We start from the raw sequence: 17,500 nt of genomic DNA, 5'->3' as shown, positions 1-17,500 counted from the left end.
TAAAAGTTAATGTAACCATTAATAAACGTAAAAATGATATCAAAATTTTTTTTTTAAATAATGTTTTTAATGACTCACGCAAATACTTCAGAAGTACCAAATAAACTGTAAATGCATGCCCAAGCGCGCCTTCAAGAAACTATCTTTGCCCTTATAGACTTTTCTTTCAACACCTAGTGTTGTCAAAATAGTGGTAAGTAAAGATGACTGAAAATGATGGAAAGTGAATAGCTCACCAATGAATGATAACCCCATTTTTTGCACTTCATAAAAATATGAATGAGTCTGCAACGATTTACCATAAATCAGTACAAAAAAAGTAAAACCAAATTAAACTTTTCATAATAATGATAAAACAAAAAAGTTCGCCACTACGGATGTCAAAGGTTTTGTGAAAATTAAAGGAAACAACAAATATCTATGCATATATAAACCAGGACGAAAACAAAACTACAATAAACAACAGAAAACCAAATAACCTAATAAGAGACAAGTATTACCTTCCAAAAAAGTTCATTTAATTAAAAACCTAAAATAACAATAATGTATTAACACTCACCTACACCAGGACAGTGATGAACTGCTGAAAATGGAAAAGATGTTGTAAGGTTATTATAAAAATCTGGTATGAACTTTGATCAGTGTTATAAATGTAGGTTACTGTGAACCCGATCTAAGTTTTTTGCTCTTTCTTTAAAACACTTACAAAGAGAAGGTGATTAGAAGACATGAGTCTTTTAGAAAATAAAAAAAAAGCACTGCTGTAAAAATTTTTCTTATGAAATTCTATTTCCTCTCTCTGTTTCTCTTCATCGGCCATTACGTGTGATAATAAATATATAAAAAGAAAGCTTATCACCACTGCTGATCTTCACCCTCAATGAATTCCGTCAGCTGTGTCCGGCAATTTTTCATCTGAAACAGAGGTCCGTGTTTCGCAACATTCGACTAGAACAAATACAATCAATATGAAAAGACTTATGTAGCTAAAAGGGGCTTTCCATTCATGCCGGATCATACTCCTGAAACAGATGAATGCAAAACAATTTTACATCAAGCGGATAAAAGAGGGAAGTTACAGTTTTTTAAAACTTGAAACTGTAACTAACTGCGAAGAATTATTAGGGTAATACTTTAATTAAAAATGTCTTATTTTGTCGTTTACCCATGAATAAAAAAAGATATAAAAAAGTCATCTTATCAATCAATATTTAAAATTGAACTTTCTAATTACTTTCTTACAGGCAGTGCATGCCAGACGCCAAGCAGTAATCACTGATCCTTGCCTTATCAATATGAGTCGTACTAGATATGTCTTTTATTCCCACAATCTATCTTCTTCCCAGTCACAATATCTCCTCAAACGAAATGGAAACTTCCTGCTCGTGTGGATACCCAGACCGAAACGGAACGAAAGCAAATGAAAAGCTTTTCCGACAACGAAGACGAACCCAATCTTAATTATCACCGGCATAATCTCTTTCTCGCAAGACATAATATCAAGTTTCAGTTTGCGCTGCTGACCTTCTAATAAAATTAGACATCTGTGGCTGATTTTCAGCAGACTGAAAATTTCATCTGCGGAAAATCGGCGTAAATGTAAGCTAGGTTTCTTTTTCCAACAGTTTTTGTGATCAGGAGGCAATTTAAATTTCAGATAAGCCTATACACTGCGGTTATAACATTGTTTGCTGTTTACATAAACGATCACAGTAACTGATACCAGCGTCTGCTTTTACATCCTCTGTGTTGGATAATCAAGTGAATTCATTTAGAATACTCCGAACTTATTCACTTGATTTTTTCTATTATAATGACCAAATTTACGCTGCCACGCGGTGGGGTCACTACTTTGGACCATTTTCAGATCAAATTACATAGTTAGAAAACAGCAGCAGTGATATCTAGGAATTTAATTCAAAAAGATTATCCAAAGAACTTGATGTCAACATTTGCATGCGATAATGACATTTTCAGGAAGATCACAGAAGGGCTAAACAATATTTATAAAACGCGTACGAAACGTACAATAATGATACGGTGTCCCTCAGTAGAAGTGGTATTCACATATATGACCACGTCTAGATTTGGACAGGGACGAATGATACAAACTTTAAAACTTAAAGGGACTAGAAATGTAAACTTTAAAACTAAAGCTTTAGTGCGTGTACACTGACATGCAGCTTATTTTAGATAATATTTCACTGACGTCTCCATTTGACGACCTAAAGCGTAAATTTGATACTCGCATCTTATCCCCAGAAAGCAATACTTAAATCCTAATGCTGTTCAATATTTCGTAATTTTCACAGCATTTTACTCTAGCAAATTACATAAAATGCGTATGAGTTTTACAAACAATACTCTCAGTAATGTAACAGACATTTGATCGTCACAACTAATCACTTAGGTTGAAAAGACAATAATTTTTGCAACTTAAGAAAATCTAATGAGGGTTTTAATAGCATTCCAAAATTTCTTGGGTAGGGGAGCAATACATTTAGATTTGCTTCCACTTTTGTTTGACAGCACTATGGGATATCGAACACAAAGACAAATAGAATATTGGCTTATGCATCCATTTTACGGTACATTACCTAATGTCCACGTATAACGTAATCCGCTCTGCGCAACCTGCTATACCCTGCAATATTCTGCTTACTCTTCACGTTCGTAGGATGTCACTTCGGTCCGTAATGAAAATAATCATATATATGCTCTGTGTTACAATGACATCAAGATTTCCTTTCAAACTCGATACAGAAACCGCCGTTGAAAACTCCTCAGTTTGGACAAGGATAAACCACACGAAATGGAAAGTTCCATTTCCAGATTTAGTACAAACAGCAATGGTCAATGAGAACTATTTTTAAACATATCGCTGTACCTCAGGTTCGAAAACTCGTCGTTAAAAATGTCTCGAAGATTGTTTAATTATTCCGTGATTTCGTTTTAGTTAGTTGCACAGTCCGGAGGTCCATATCAGACCTCTTATGCCCTTCAATCGCTTACGAGCACCCGTGCTAGCAACGACGTATTCTCAAACAACCCACCTTCGGATTTTTGCTATTTGAGTCAGTACCTGTGTCAGCCACTGCAGTGAATCGTTAGCGGTAAGGCAATTTCATGCTGTGTGCAATACAAAACGGATAATTGAATTATGAAAATTCATTTGTGTACTCTAATATGTAATGTTAAAACATCGCTGGTAATATGAATAAGATGCAAATTCTATTACCTGAATGAACCACATTTGCCGAAAGCAAATGGCAAATGTGGTGATCATTCAATTGTTACTGGAAGGGATTTAAAGGGTAAATGGAAATTCTCATAGCGTTCAACACTTGCAGAATGTCGAATTATTATTATTATTATTATTATTATTATTATTATTATTATTATTATTATTATTATTATTATTATTATTATTATTATTATTATTATTTCAGAAGAAGACCCTCTTTCAGACAAACTTTATTAAACAGAATGGCCGTCTGGATGCCGCTGAGTTTGTATTGCCGTTTCTCAATCTGTGGAATGTGTTTCTTTATAGCAGTAGATAAATTGTATAACTGCTGTCTAAAGTTCATTTATTCCTTGACTTTTCTGTCGGTGTTTCTACCACTTTTCAAAAGGCGAATGAAGCCCGGGGTTCAACTGTGTCAGGTTTATACACGCAAACAGGCTTACAGAAATTTCTGGCGATTTTAACTGGTCCACATTTGCCCTCGTTGATCGATGACCGGGGCGTCCTTAGTACAGATCTCGAGCAAACCCCATTCATCTGATCAACGGAGTATTCATGGGTTCTCCTTATGGTGTGCTGTTCGCCAGCTTTTATATGAGAGTTGTCGAGCGTCGTGTCTTCAGTAGGATCCTCAGACCAGCTGTATACGTTCAGTATATGACAGAAGCGTGGTTGGCGCCATTCCCTTTTTGACGTTCGTGTCATCAGCACCCCTCAAGGCTTTCACACGCACATTAGTCTCTGCCTCAACGGCAGTAGTGAATACCCAGAAAAGTTCAAATCATTGGTCATTTATGCCTAGGTCCGTCATGACCCCTCACACTGTTCTTCTTGGAATACCACTTCCCGTGAGCTTGAACACGTCCAAACCCCGGTGGATAACGGGTATTTATACTGTCGGGCCGTCAGGGTGACGAGAAATGCTGCTGACAGGTGGTATCGTTCGGAGAACCACGCCCCCCACGAGAGTGAGAGGACCATTAGACTGTTCTACAGGGGCTATAAGAACACCGAGTATAAGAACACCGAGTATAAGAAAGGCGAGGCAGCCCTCAAGAACATCATTGGCGCTCGTGTAAAACCCACCGAAGCAGACAACAAAGTCGACCTTACGATCTACTGCAAGGATCGAAGACTGCCCTGTACCTCATGAGGAACAGCCCCGTCGCTAGCGATGATCCTAAGAGGAAGAGAGGAGTGGTTTACCCAATATCATGCCCTGAGAATAGATGGTGCCATTCGTACATTGGTATGACTACGACTCGACTCTCCAAGATCACCATTCACCTACACAGGGGCAGTATACCAGCACTACATGAAAGAACACAGCAGTGCGTCCGCCCCCCCCCACACCCCGCCAATGCCAGTAGACTGAGAGCACAAAAATCCTGAACGGCGACAACGACTATCGCCGCCTCTGATATAAGGAGGTCCTCGCTAATAGACCCCCAGCTTTGACAATCGATCAAAAATCGTCAAAAATTTCTGTCAGTCCGCTGGCAGGTAACAATACACCATAGTTGTACCCCTTGCTTTATTCACATTTTGAAAAATGGTAGAAAGGCCTACCGAAACATCAAGGAATAAATGAACTTTGGACAGCTTCTATATAATTTACCTACTGCTACACAGAACTCATTCGAGAGATTGAGAAACTACCATGCAAACTCAACGGCATCCAGAAGGGTATTCTGTTCATGAAGTTTATTATTATTATTATTATTATTATTATTATTATTATTATTATTATTATTATTATTATTATTATTATTATTATTATTATTATTCAACTGCACTAATTTCAAAATAAAGTCCATTCTTCAGAAGCAGTAATTCCCTTCATAAAAGCTCCCACAAGAAAGAGTCTCTTTTCCAAACATTATCATTATTTAAACCTGTTCTTACACAGCATGCCTAGTAGATATGTACTTCACTAGAAAATCATGCACTTAATTGGTAAGAATTCAAATCAAAGAGATAATTTCAGCAGCAAAAGTCTGAAATGGCACAAATGAAAATCCAGATGTCTGAACGTAACTGCGGACTGTAAGAGGTCAATTACTCCCAAACAAGCAGTGGGAACTAAATATTTAAGAGAACCAATGACTAGCCAGATTTGTGGAAACCTTCTGCGACGAGGATTCATCTTCGATTAAGCATAGTATGAATGTTTTTGTGATTACGTTTTTTTGGATCATGTCAAGATTAGCGAACCCACTCGAAGCAGGGTTCACTATTCTTTACACGAAGATTATTGGGTTCGTTATTCTTTACATGGGAATAATCGGGTTCGCTGTTATAGACATGAACACTTCGGTACCCGACATTTGATCCCCCAGGGGCTAGTACTAAACAAGGCGAAATGCATTTGATCCCCCCCTACTAAACACGGCGAAACAGTGTAGATGAATCACTGTTTCGCCGTGTTTAGTACTAGCCCTCATGTGGAATCGGAGTTCGGACCCGAAAGGGTTGGCCATTCTTTACACGGGGATCATTGGGTTCGCTGTTCTTGACATGGAGATGTTGGGTTCGCTGATCTTGACATGATTTTTTTTTTTTTTTTATACACAGCCGCAACCTACCATGAGAAGAAGTAGAATATGAAATATTTTTGTCAGACGTCTCTGCCCTCTCCTCAAAAAGTTTCCGGTGGTCAACACAACTGCTACTTCAACAGCCATAAGAGTAAAGAGGGTCACACGCTCTCTTTTCTGCCTTCTTTTCTTCCCAAGATTTCTGCAGAAAAACACGGATTCGAGAGTACAAAGACCCTTGCGCGAATGTGTAATTAAGAGAACCCGCTATGCTGGGAAAATGACCAACAGGCAACGAGAAATATAAACAGATATTCCGAGGAGTGACGAATATTCACGATGGTAGGGTTTGGAAGATCTCTTATATATATAGTGAATATTTTAAGCACTTTTAAATTCTAGGGAAAATATGTTTGTCTATTTGAGGATAACTGCGATCGCTTGCGTTTGTTTGAATAATGTAAGCAGCGCATTTGCAATGCACTAACAATGATAATATCTCAATATGTACCTGCTTGTCTAAAGTACCTATTAAATTTGTTATTGGAGAAAGGTGGATTTTCTCTCCCTCCCCCCCTCTCTCTCTCTCTGTCTCTCTCTCTCTCTCTCTCTCTCTCTCTCTCTCTCTCTCTCTCTCTCTCTCTCTGACAAATACATGGTTTCAACCTTTATGTCATATTCATAACTTATATTCCCGACTACTTACAAGAAGACACTCAAACTTACACTCAAACACACACACATAATAAAGACGTAAACCCAGGTCTATGAGAAATGAGACACAGGAGCGAAACAACCAATATTTTGATTTGAGTAAAACAAAAACAAAACAAAAACAAAAAACACACTTATTACGAAAAGGAAACGCAAAGAAACATGTTCCATGAGCGTTCTATTTTTCCTGACCCACCGTTATGAGAGTACAATATTCTGGTTTCCGCTAAATACGAGAGAAAAAGAGAAGACGGAGAAGGACAGTAACATGATGGACATACCTCCCACCGTCCAGTAGCGAACTTTAACAATATGATTGATAATAAACATGTTTTAAAAAACATGGTGTCATTCATTTCAGTAAAATATCTTCTCTGAAGAAATTTGCAGCCCGCTCATAATTCTGAAAAAGAGTTTCCCCTCGTCTAAACCATGAATCAGGGGCTTATGATTTTCATGGGTAAGGTATACAACCCAAACTTTTATACCCTTTCTCATATGTCAACCTATTTCTTTTTTCATTCTCATGATGGTCAATGAGAATATGATGCACTGCTATGAAATTTTAAATCGTTGTGTTGCATATGAGGCCAGATTTTTCAGACAGAAAAAATTAATATTTATAAAAAGCTCAGTGTTGGAAAATGCTTTGTTTCGGCAAGTTACGATCAAGGTAAAATCGTATTTGCCTCCATTTGATATGGAATCTACTTAATCCCGGCATGAATCATGTAGTGTTGACTTTAAAGGTTCCTTGGAGCATCCTGTCTTTATGATGAACGTCTCAGTAAATCTCTTTAAAATCCATACTTAAGTCTCATTCCAACTTCAAAACAAAGAAACATAATAATCAACAAGAAGTGGGCCTCAAATTAAATAAAACTGAATCATTTGCTTTCGCTAATCATAATGAAAACTAAAGACAAATCTAAGTTCGACATTTCATGATAAGGAGTATACCTCGAATTTACTGCGATATACATCAAGTGTGCTTCTGGTCTGATTCTTTTTACATTCATTCTAATTAATTCCCTATCATTTCCATACAAGTATAATCTAAGAACATGAATTAAGATTATACACAGTGAATGTATAGTCGTTTTCCACGGAAAGAAAACCATTAGAGCAAACACTCATGACATTATAAATGAAATTCTTCAAAATCGGTGCATTTCAAGTGCTCTGGGAGGAGAAATCAGGCAGAGAGTTTCTATGGCTAACAGAGCGAGAATTTCGCAAACCGAAGAACTGGATATTGCTGACTTTCGCAGATTTAGCTGAAAAATGGGTGCCATAAAACTGTTACGAAGCTGTCTGCTGGCATTAGGGATTCATTCATATCAACAAAGCGATGGTTTAAATAAGCCATAAAAAAAAGACAAACATCAAGAACATCTCGTTCTGGAGAGAAGGGCAGTTCTGAAAAGTTTGAAGGACAAGTTAAGTAATCATACGAAATGCCTTCAATAGAATCCCCTTGGGAGGGACACGCTAAACCAATCTCTGAGAATATTGAAAAAATGTTTCAGACATCCAACAAGGCTAATATGAATTATAAAAATTACAAATAAACAAATTATTACAGACTAGATAAAAAAAATTAGTGCACTTACAATGCAGACTTGGAAATTTGCACAATCTGATATGTTACATGTACAAGTGCATACACAAAAGCATACTGCAGAGAAGAAAATACAAAAGGGGAAATAATATATACATGCAGGCTGTGTTAATGATCTTGACAAAACAAAACTTTACACCCCAAGCTTGAATTACTGCGAAGACACAAATATTGAAAGAAAGTGGTCTCGAATCATATTGTCAGCAAACTAAATTGAAATACAGAAATAAGACCTTAAAAATGTTAAGAAATTAAGTTTGATAACATTCCATACACATGAGAAAAAGTAAAGTAACACTAGGGAATTTAAACAGGCCTGAAAGAAACTTAACACGAACGCTGGTTTTTCATTAATTAAGTTTTTCAGTAACTAATTAATCAATTCTAACAATTTTGTACGCTACCTATTTTTTTTTTAGATTTGTGTGTAAAGTTGTATTTGATTACTTTTCTCTTTTTCATAACTATTCTTATAAATAACTAGAAAATATTACAATTTCACATTCCTCGCTCACTTAATCATGGTCCTTTTTAGGATTGAAAGCTTCCATTACTCTGAATAAATGGCGCTCCGCGAGTACAATGCTGTAATATGAAGGAAAGTACCCCATTCATCTTTCATTTTTGTTCATTTAGAATACTAATGTGTCAGGTAAGTAGGAAATGTATCGCCTTTATTAACATTTTTGAATGGCAATTTACCAAGAAAAAGGTGAACAAATTAAATAGGCGGAAAAATGGTTGTTCTGCGTCTTAGGTTATATAAAAAAAATGACTATATGATTAACATTTTCCAAGTGAATCGAGGGAGAATGATTAATAATTACACCCATTAAACAGAGACAATAGTTTATTCACAATTTGGCACAACTTTTAATGGGTGTTAAATGAAAACTTTCTCCTTTATGGGGTTAATGCTGCGAGAGTAACATTGTTACTTGTCTGAATTCTTTCCTGTGGGTTCTGTAATAAGAAATTACTTCACAGAAATAGCTTCAGTCACGAGCAAGGGAATAATGCTAGTGAAGAGAATGGGTACCAGGAATTTTCGGGAATAATGCTAGTGAAGAGAATGGGTACCAGGAATTTTCGGAAGTAAAATGTGTGGGCCCTCACAAGGAGCAGCTACAATTGCGTCTCTCCAGAATCGATACCGACATTTATTTCTACTTCTGCCCGGCTTACATTTACTATCGTTACCTTTTTCTTGTTGGCATTGGCTTTACACTTGAATTCATGTCTCACACACTCGTTAAATTTAAAAGAAAAAATTTCGCGAATACGCGAAGCAGAGTTCTTTAAAACTCAAAGGAAACCCCATTTTGCGCCACACCACCCAAACATTCCATCTTGATACGAATGAAATTCACTAAACACAGACATATTTAGGACGTAGCTGCTACTAAAGGCGAGGCTTTGACATTTATTGCAAACGATGATTTCCACTACTCGGGAATTTAAGGCTTCGTTCATATACATAACAGGTTAGTTATTTGGATGATTTCAGGAATCTGTACTGGAAAGGCTGTCATTTTCGTTGCAAAGTGTGTGCAGAGTTATGCCCAAATTGATGGTTTCACATTATACAACAATCTCTCTACAACTCCATATCAGTTCACTCAAACTGTAACTCTATCAGGCAAATCCAAATGAATCCAGCAAAATGGTTTGGTAAGGGTCTCACCACCTACACTGCTAACTATCTCTCTCTAAAACTGCTGAGATATATTAGAACCATATATTAGAACCAAAAACTAGTGAAAGGTGGGAAATAAACCAGTTTTCGACTTGCCAGTAGATTGCATTAGACTCCCCAGATTCCGTTAAAGTCTATTGTTTTCTCATGGTCACACTTTTGAATGATGGACATGGTTCCATTTATAAAATAAACCTTCGAGATTTTCATGGCAAATAAATAGTTTAAGTTTATTAGGATACGCGATAACGTCAAGAAAATAGGAAATGAAGGAAATTAGATGTTTTCTAAGGACTCATGCAAAACCCCTTAGAAGTATCTTTGAGACTGAAATTGAATGTCCAAACGTACCTTAAGGAAACTATTTTTGCTTCTACAGGCTTCTTTTTGAACGCCTAGTGTTGTAAAACTTGTGGGTAATAAGTACAGATGAGTGAAAAAGATGAAAAGCGAGTAACTCAGCAGTGATAGAAAGATGTATTATTATTATTATTATTATTATTATTATTATTATTATTATTATTATTATTATTATTATTATTATTATTATTATTATTATTAAAGTAGTTTAACCAGACCACTGAGCTGACTTTCAGCTCTCATAGGGCTGGCCCGAAGGATTTTATTAAAATACTAGGTCTAGGTCTGAAGTCAAGCGCAAGGACCCAATAGATGAATGAATTAAAATGAAATTAAAAACTGCACATAGGCACATCCTCTCATACAATAAATACATTTACTCAGACTTCCTTACACACGTACTAAAACGGTATATTAAAATTCAGAATATAAATTAAACAAAATTTTAAAAATTTTAAAAATTCTTTTTTTTTGTAAAATTCAAATGTTAAAAGGATTTTCATATTTTTATTATTTACTTATTTTTATATTTTGTTAATTAAATTACAGTTCTTCAAGAACATCAAAATTAGAATTATTGAAAATGTGAAAGATTCTGACAAAATTTCTTTCACTGACCTATTTCCAAAAGTAGACATTCGTTGTCGGTCATACTTTGGACATTCACATAACACATGTCTGACCGTTATTATTACTCTGCATTCTGAGCACTCGGGAGCCGGGCCATGTGGGTTGCTCATTAAGTGCCCATGTGTCAAACGAGTATGGCCTATTCTGAGGCGTGTTAAAATTACTTGTGCGTGTCTCTCTCTTTGATATGATGAACTCCATTTTTTAACATTAGGTTTTATTTCTTTCAGTTTATTACTTTCAGGTTCTTCATCCCTTATATATTGGCATTTATTTATGATACCCATTTTTATGTGAGTTACATAATCAGTAACAGGGATATTCACATTTGATCTTGTCATGTGAGTTGCTGCTTTAGCTGCTTTGTCTGCTTCTTCATTTCCTTTGATCCCTACATGCGCAGGGATCCAACATATTACTACATTTTTTTTTCCATTATTATATAATTTATGGAGATATAATTTAATTTGTTGTACTATATTATTATTTGATTTGTAACTTTGAATAGCTTCCATAGCGCTTCTTGAATCACTGAAAATCACAAAATTATTGAATGATGATTCTTTAATTATTTTTATAGCTGATGCAATTCCATACAATTCTGCTGTAAATACAGAAGCATTATTAGGAAGAGAGAACTGATAAGTTTTGTCTTGGGACACTGCAGCATATCCCACTCCGTGTTCTGATTTAGATCCATCTGTATATATTGCGTAATGTGGACCTTTTCGGTTTATATGCTCTATTGTATGCTGTCTGTGGTGTTCTGTTGTATATGAGTTACTTTTTGATAAATACTTGAGGTGTGTGCAAATTCTCGTTTTATTCATTGTCCAGGGAGGAGGTGATTTTACTATTACAGGCACTTGTATATTTATATTCAGCGGCTCAAACAATCTTTTAGCTCTAATTGGGAAAGGTGGTGGATGGTTGTTTATAAATACATCTCTTAATTCAAATAATTTTTTGGTTGGAGAATCACTAGTTTGAATTCTTAAAGCACTTTTCATTGTTACTAGCTCTCTATGGAGAGACAAAAGGCATTTCACCACATTCAACTTGTAACAATGATTTTGGTGATGATCTAAAGGTTCCTGAGCATATTCTAAGGCGTTCATTGTGAACAGGGTCTAACATTTCAGAACTGCGTCAGATGCCGAGCCATATACTTCGCTTCCATAATCAATGATGGACAGAACTGTTGCCTTATACAGCACAGTAAGGGTATGTCTATCGGCTCCCCAAGTAGTGTTCGATAGTTTTACAATTAGATTTAATGCTCTTTTACTTTTAGATTTTACATATGTAATGTGGGCTCTCCAGTTCAAGTGGGTATCAAATACTAATCCCAAAAATTTTGCTGTTTGGCCAATTGGTATACTATGGTTTTGATTTTTAAATCTATTTCTTCACCTTTTTTCCACTTTTTATTTTTATAAAACATGATTGCTTGAGTTTTATCTATGGAAAATTTAAAGCCTACAGATGAGGCCCATTCATCTATTTTTACTATGCTTTTATTAATGATTCGTTCTGCATGTTTTATTCGGGATGCTGAATAATATCTGCAAAATCATCCATGTACAGGTTACTTTTAATGCCAATAGGTAGATTTTTACTGATATCATTAATTGCTAAAGTAAACAGTGTTCCACTAAGGACGCTTTCCTGTGGAACACCGTTTTCAAAGTGGAAATGTTCTAGACAGATCATCATCAATTCTCACCTGAAAATTGCGGTTTGTCAAAAAGTTCTGTATAAACCTAGGTAAATGTCCACGGATGTTGTTGTTTTGTAAAGTTTTTAATATAGCATACTTCCATGTGGTATCGTATGCCTTTTCAATGTCAAAAAAGACAGCTACAGTAATTTGTTTTCGTTCAAAACCTCTACGTATATGGTCTTCTAAGTTACAGAGAGAATCCAATGTGGATCTGTTACACGAGACCCAAACTGAGTGGGAGTTAAAATTTTATTTTCTCGAATGTGCCATGTTAGTCGAGCATTTACCATTTTCTCTAACAATTTGCATAAGCAGCTTGTTAAAGAAATTGGTCTGTAATTATTTACATTGCTGGGATCCTTTCCAGGTTTGGGGATAGGAATTATTATAGCTTTACGCCAATCATCTGGAAATAAGTTTCGAAGCCATAAATGATTATAAAACTCTAATAAGTATGACTTTGCCAAAAGTGCTAAGTGGCAGATCATCTCAAAACAAATATTGTCATCTCCAGGAGCAGATTTATTGCTGTTCAAGAGAGCATATTCCATCTCTGACATACTAAATTTTCTATTATAATATATATCGTCAATTGTTTCAAAATGTATTGTTATTAATTCTATTTTTTTTTTTTTTTGTGCGGAAGTGTTCATCTAAATTCTTATCACTACTTACATTTACTAAATTTTTCTCCCATTATATTACTTATTTCTTTTGGATCAAGTGTTCTTTTCCATCTTTTAATATGGCATGTCTAGGTGGTTTGACATGGGTACCATTTATTTTCCTGAATTTTTCCCATATTTTTTGTATGGGAGTATTATTAGAGAGATCTGATACGTATTTCCTCCATGAAATGATTCTTCCTTGAATTACTTCTTTTTTAAATTTTGCAGATATTTTGTTGTATACAGGTTTTAATGTATCAATTTCTAGTAATAATACAGTCATTTTTGTAAAAGTTCTTTCTAATATCGGTAATTTTTTATTCATTTTATTGAACTTTCTATTCAAATTATCTAATCGTCTCCCCTATCGAGTGTTTCATATTTATTAATTCTGTTAACTCATCAGACCACCAGGAACTTTGTGTTTTGTTGGATGGGGTTTTGACTTTGGTATTGCTTTATCAGCAGCATTTTTAATGAAATCAACAAGAAATTTATTAGTTTCATTATGGTCTTTTAAATACTCAAACTGTGGGATATTTCTAGCGTGCATTTCATATCGCTCCCAATCTGCTTTATAAATGTTATAGTGAGGGACATGTTTGCAGGATTATTTTGCAATAAGGAAATTAATATTGGGAAATGATCACTGGTGTGCAAGTCATCAACTGTGTTCCAGTCCAATCTGTCAACTATGCTTGTTGTACATAAAGTTAAGTCTACTGAGGAAAATGTTCCATGTGTTTTTAAAAAAATATGTGCTAATTTCGTCATCATTTATACAGCACATGTTGGAATCCATGAACCCTTCTATTTTACTACCTATTCTATTTGAGTTTGTACAATGACAGTCCCATATTGGGTTGTGGGTGTTAAAATCACCTACTATTAATGTAGGTTCCTTGGTATTGTTAAGTAAATCTTTAAGTTTATCAATATCGTAACTTTTATTAGGTTGGTTATATAAGTTATAAATTATGTAATTATAATTTTTTATTCGTATTTTAATACTTGATATTTGCAAGTCAGTAAAATTTACAGGTACTCTGTCATAACATACTTTGTTATGTACATATATAGTAGTACCTAAATTTCCTTCTTCTTCTCTAGATGTAGATACTAAGGTATATTTACCTATTGTTGGTATTGTTTTGTTGACATCATGTAAACATATTATCATTGGCTCATATTCCTTTAGTAATCGTTGTATTTCTCCCAAATGTAATCTGGTCTGTAGACCATTTCCGTTCCATTGTATAATTATTGAAAGTATAACGTTAGTGTGTTCAAATGTTATTTTCTTTTTGTGGATCATCAATTTGCATTTTTTCTAAAATCCTATTTACAATATTTATTTGTTTTTCTTTATAAGACATTATGTGTCCAATGCACATACAGCCCTTTTCGTGAGTGTCCAAACTAGTAGTTTCTTTATTTCTGTAACTTATAAAGTTTCGTATAGTGTTTGTTAAACTATCTTTTGTTATGCTTTCATTTTTGTTGCACAGTTCAATGAAACATTCATTACATCCACATGTGTTTTCGTGTGTCGTTTTTCATTTACTCTTGCACCTATTGTTGGTGATGGGGTAATCTATTCTCCCATCACATAATCATTATTGTCAATGGTTTGTTCCTCTGCTATTTCTTTGGAGTTCTGGGTATCTGTTTTTATTGGTTTTATTATTACTTTAGGAGACAAAGGTATTTTCTTATTATTTGGTTTATGTTCTTTCTTGGGGTCTCTGCCTTTATTTTAATGGATGTATCTCTAATAATAGTTGGTTTTTTGTTGGTCTTGGGTGGAGTTCTCTCTAAAGGTCTCTTTTTTTCTTTAGTTTCTAATTCATCATAACTATCTTTTAATATTTCTGTGGTGCTTGTATTGTCTTCTAGTGATTCTATTTCTCTTAAAATCTCAAATGAATTTGAGCAAAGATTTGTTTACACTTCTTGGTCCTTTTGCTATATTAGCTTCTTCTTGCAAAGTGGTTATTTTTCTTTGAGTTGATCTATCAGGGTTTTGTTACTCTTATTTATTTCCGTTTTTGTTTCTTTGTTTGATCTTATTGCTGTAGAAAAAGTTCGTTTCTTAGCGGGATCATGCATTCCTCTAACCTTTAATTCTAATTTGACCTCTTTTATAGGCATTCCTGTCCTTTCCTCAAGTATTTTCAATTCTGTATTGTATATATAATATATACATTCCTTAGATCTTGCATGGTGATTTTGTCCACAGTCTGCGCATTTTGGTTCACCACACCTCCACTGTGTGGCATGTTTGTCAGATCCACAGTATGCACATACAGATGTATTATGGCAATTTTTTCTTGTATGTCCATACATACTACAGTTTTGGCACTGTAGTGGTTTAGGACATACGGTCTCAGTTCTCTGCTTTGGCCTAAGATTTTTATTTTTTAAGGGTAATTCATGGCCTTCAAATTTTATCTTTGCTATTCTTAGTATTTTTCATTACTCCGTCTACTAGCTATGTTGTAAATTTCGCAGTCTTGTATATTGTTGTACCTTTTTTAAGGAATCTAGCAATATTTTCTTTATATTGGTTCATCATTATCAGGGAGTACTATGATACCCTGTACACTGTTCATATTGTCATGTTTTTTAATATTTACTTTTACATTATCAATATTTTTTATATTTAAGTAGTTTTCCGATTGATTTCTTGTAGTGGTTTCTATCAACCACATCTGTTCTTTTACTTGTCTGAATGACATTTCAGTAGTTGAATGTCGATTCAATAGGAAGTTTTCTAGTTTCAATGGCGATATTTTTTTCTCTGTTTCTAAGGTTAGGAATCTTGACCAACTTGCACTCCCAAAGAGGGAGTCGAAGTGGGTCAATGTCGGGTCAAGATATTTGTTTTTTTTTTTGCTTGTTTTTTATTGGAGCATAGGGCTCCAGTGTAATTACGTTCGTATTTTTTTCTGATTTATCCAGAGAGAGGTCAGAGGAGGTTCCTGCGGTCGTCAACTGTGCCGAGTCGCTACCATCAATGGGTCCAGGGGTACTTAAATCATTAATACAACTTTGCATTAAGACAGAAGTAAATAATAAAAAAAAAAGTAAATAATCCTGAAAACCTTAAAAGATATCATCAGCCTTTCATTGGGTTTATTCTTCCGCCAATGGCACAAGTGAGAACCGACTCCCAAATGCCCGCGTCCCTACCCTACCCCAAAGGGGATGGCACAACATGATTAGAGTGGCCCAAGTGTAAGCCAAACCCGCTTGCTAGGACTGAGAGTATTTCAAGAATACAATCATCCCCACCCTAATCATGTTATGGGCAAACCGGATAGAATCCCGAGAGTCCTATCTCTAGAACCAGACCCCCCTGGAATCCGTGGTCCAGTCCCGTAGAATAGTTCCGCCTGAAAACTCAGGTCCGAACATTATCGGGCAGTTGATGGTCCTGCCACGGTTCTCACTATTTAGCTTCGGATATAAACCCAATCCCAGCTATGATACCTTTTTCCTAATTACCAGGTCCAAGAAATTTGTATGAAAGTGAAAATATCCACGCCCTTTAAATCGAAAGGTTTGTAGGTGATCCGTCAGGGCCGGGCTCTTATTCTTCGTAAGAACGAAGAAGAAAAAGCCAGGGCCCCTTTACCCCTCACCACGTGAAGGAACCTACTTCGAGGGGGTGAAAGATGTATACTTAATATGTAAAATTGAACGAAACTTTTTATAATAATAATAATAATAATAATAATAATAATAATAATAATAATAATAATAATAATAATAATAATAAAGAAACAGATATACAACATTGGGAATATCTAAGATTTTACAAGAGTTTAATTTATGAAAATAAAGAACAATACACACAATAAGCAGGCGGAAAACAAAAACTATTTAATACCAAACATAAAAACCCTAAAATAAAAATGAATGACTCTGAAAAAAATCTGATTCTTCAAAAAATAAAATCATAATGATTGAACACTCATCAAAACCGGGCAGCGCAGTAGTTCTGAAAATGGCAACAAAACTGAAGACTGATATCAAATTTGTAATAACTTTAGATAAATATTGATGTAAGTTATTATCAGGCATTGTAACTGCTCTCTCGCTCTCTCTCGCTCTCGCTCTCTCTCTCTCTCTCTCTCTCTCTCTCTCTCTCTCTCTTCAGTTTACCATTAGAATATCATGAGAAGGCACAAGTCGTTTCGTATTCCTTGGAAGAGCATGGATCAGCAGCATAAGCGTCTAAAGATAAGACGGAGGCGCTAGGCTCGACAAGGTACGACTTCGGCATAATCCGTGTTCCAAGA

The 17,500-nt window shown here is 35.2% G+C and overlaps 1 long non-coding RNA gene across 1 annotated transcript in view; it reads right to left on the bottom strand.

The window, feature by feature from the left end:
• Positions 1–17,500, bottom strand: part of LOC136831709 (uncharacterized) — a 390,961-nt gene that overhangs the window by 252 nt on the left and 373,209 nt on the right. The window contains exon 4 of the long non-coding RNA XR_010850956.1: positions 1–583. This exon is cut by the window's left edge and continues 252 nt beyond it. This is a non-coding gene — a long non-coding RNA (uncharacterized lncRNA). The remainder of the gene's footprint in view (positions 584–17,500) is intronic.

Source organism: Macrobrachium rosenbergii, chromosome 48 (assembly GCF_040412425.1).
Source record: "Macrobrachium rosenbergii isolate ZJJX-2024 chromosome 48, ASM4041242v1, whole genome shotgun sequence".
In the NCBI taxonomy this organism is placed as follows: domain Eukaryota; kingdom Metazoa; phylum Arthropoda; class Malacostraca; order Decapoda; family Palaemonidae; genus Macrobrachium; species Macrobrachium rosenbergii.
This window is presented reverse-complemented; position numbering and strand designations above follow the sequence as displayed.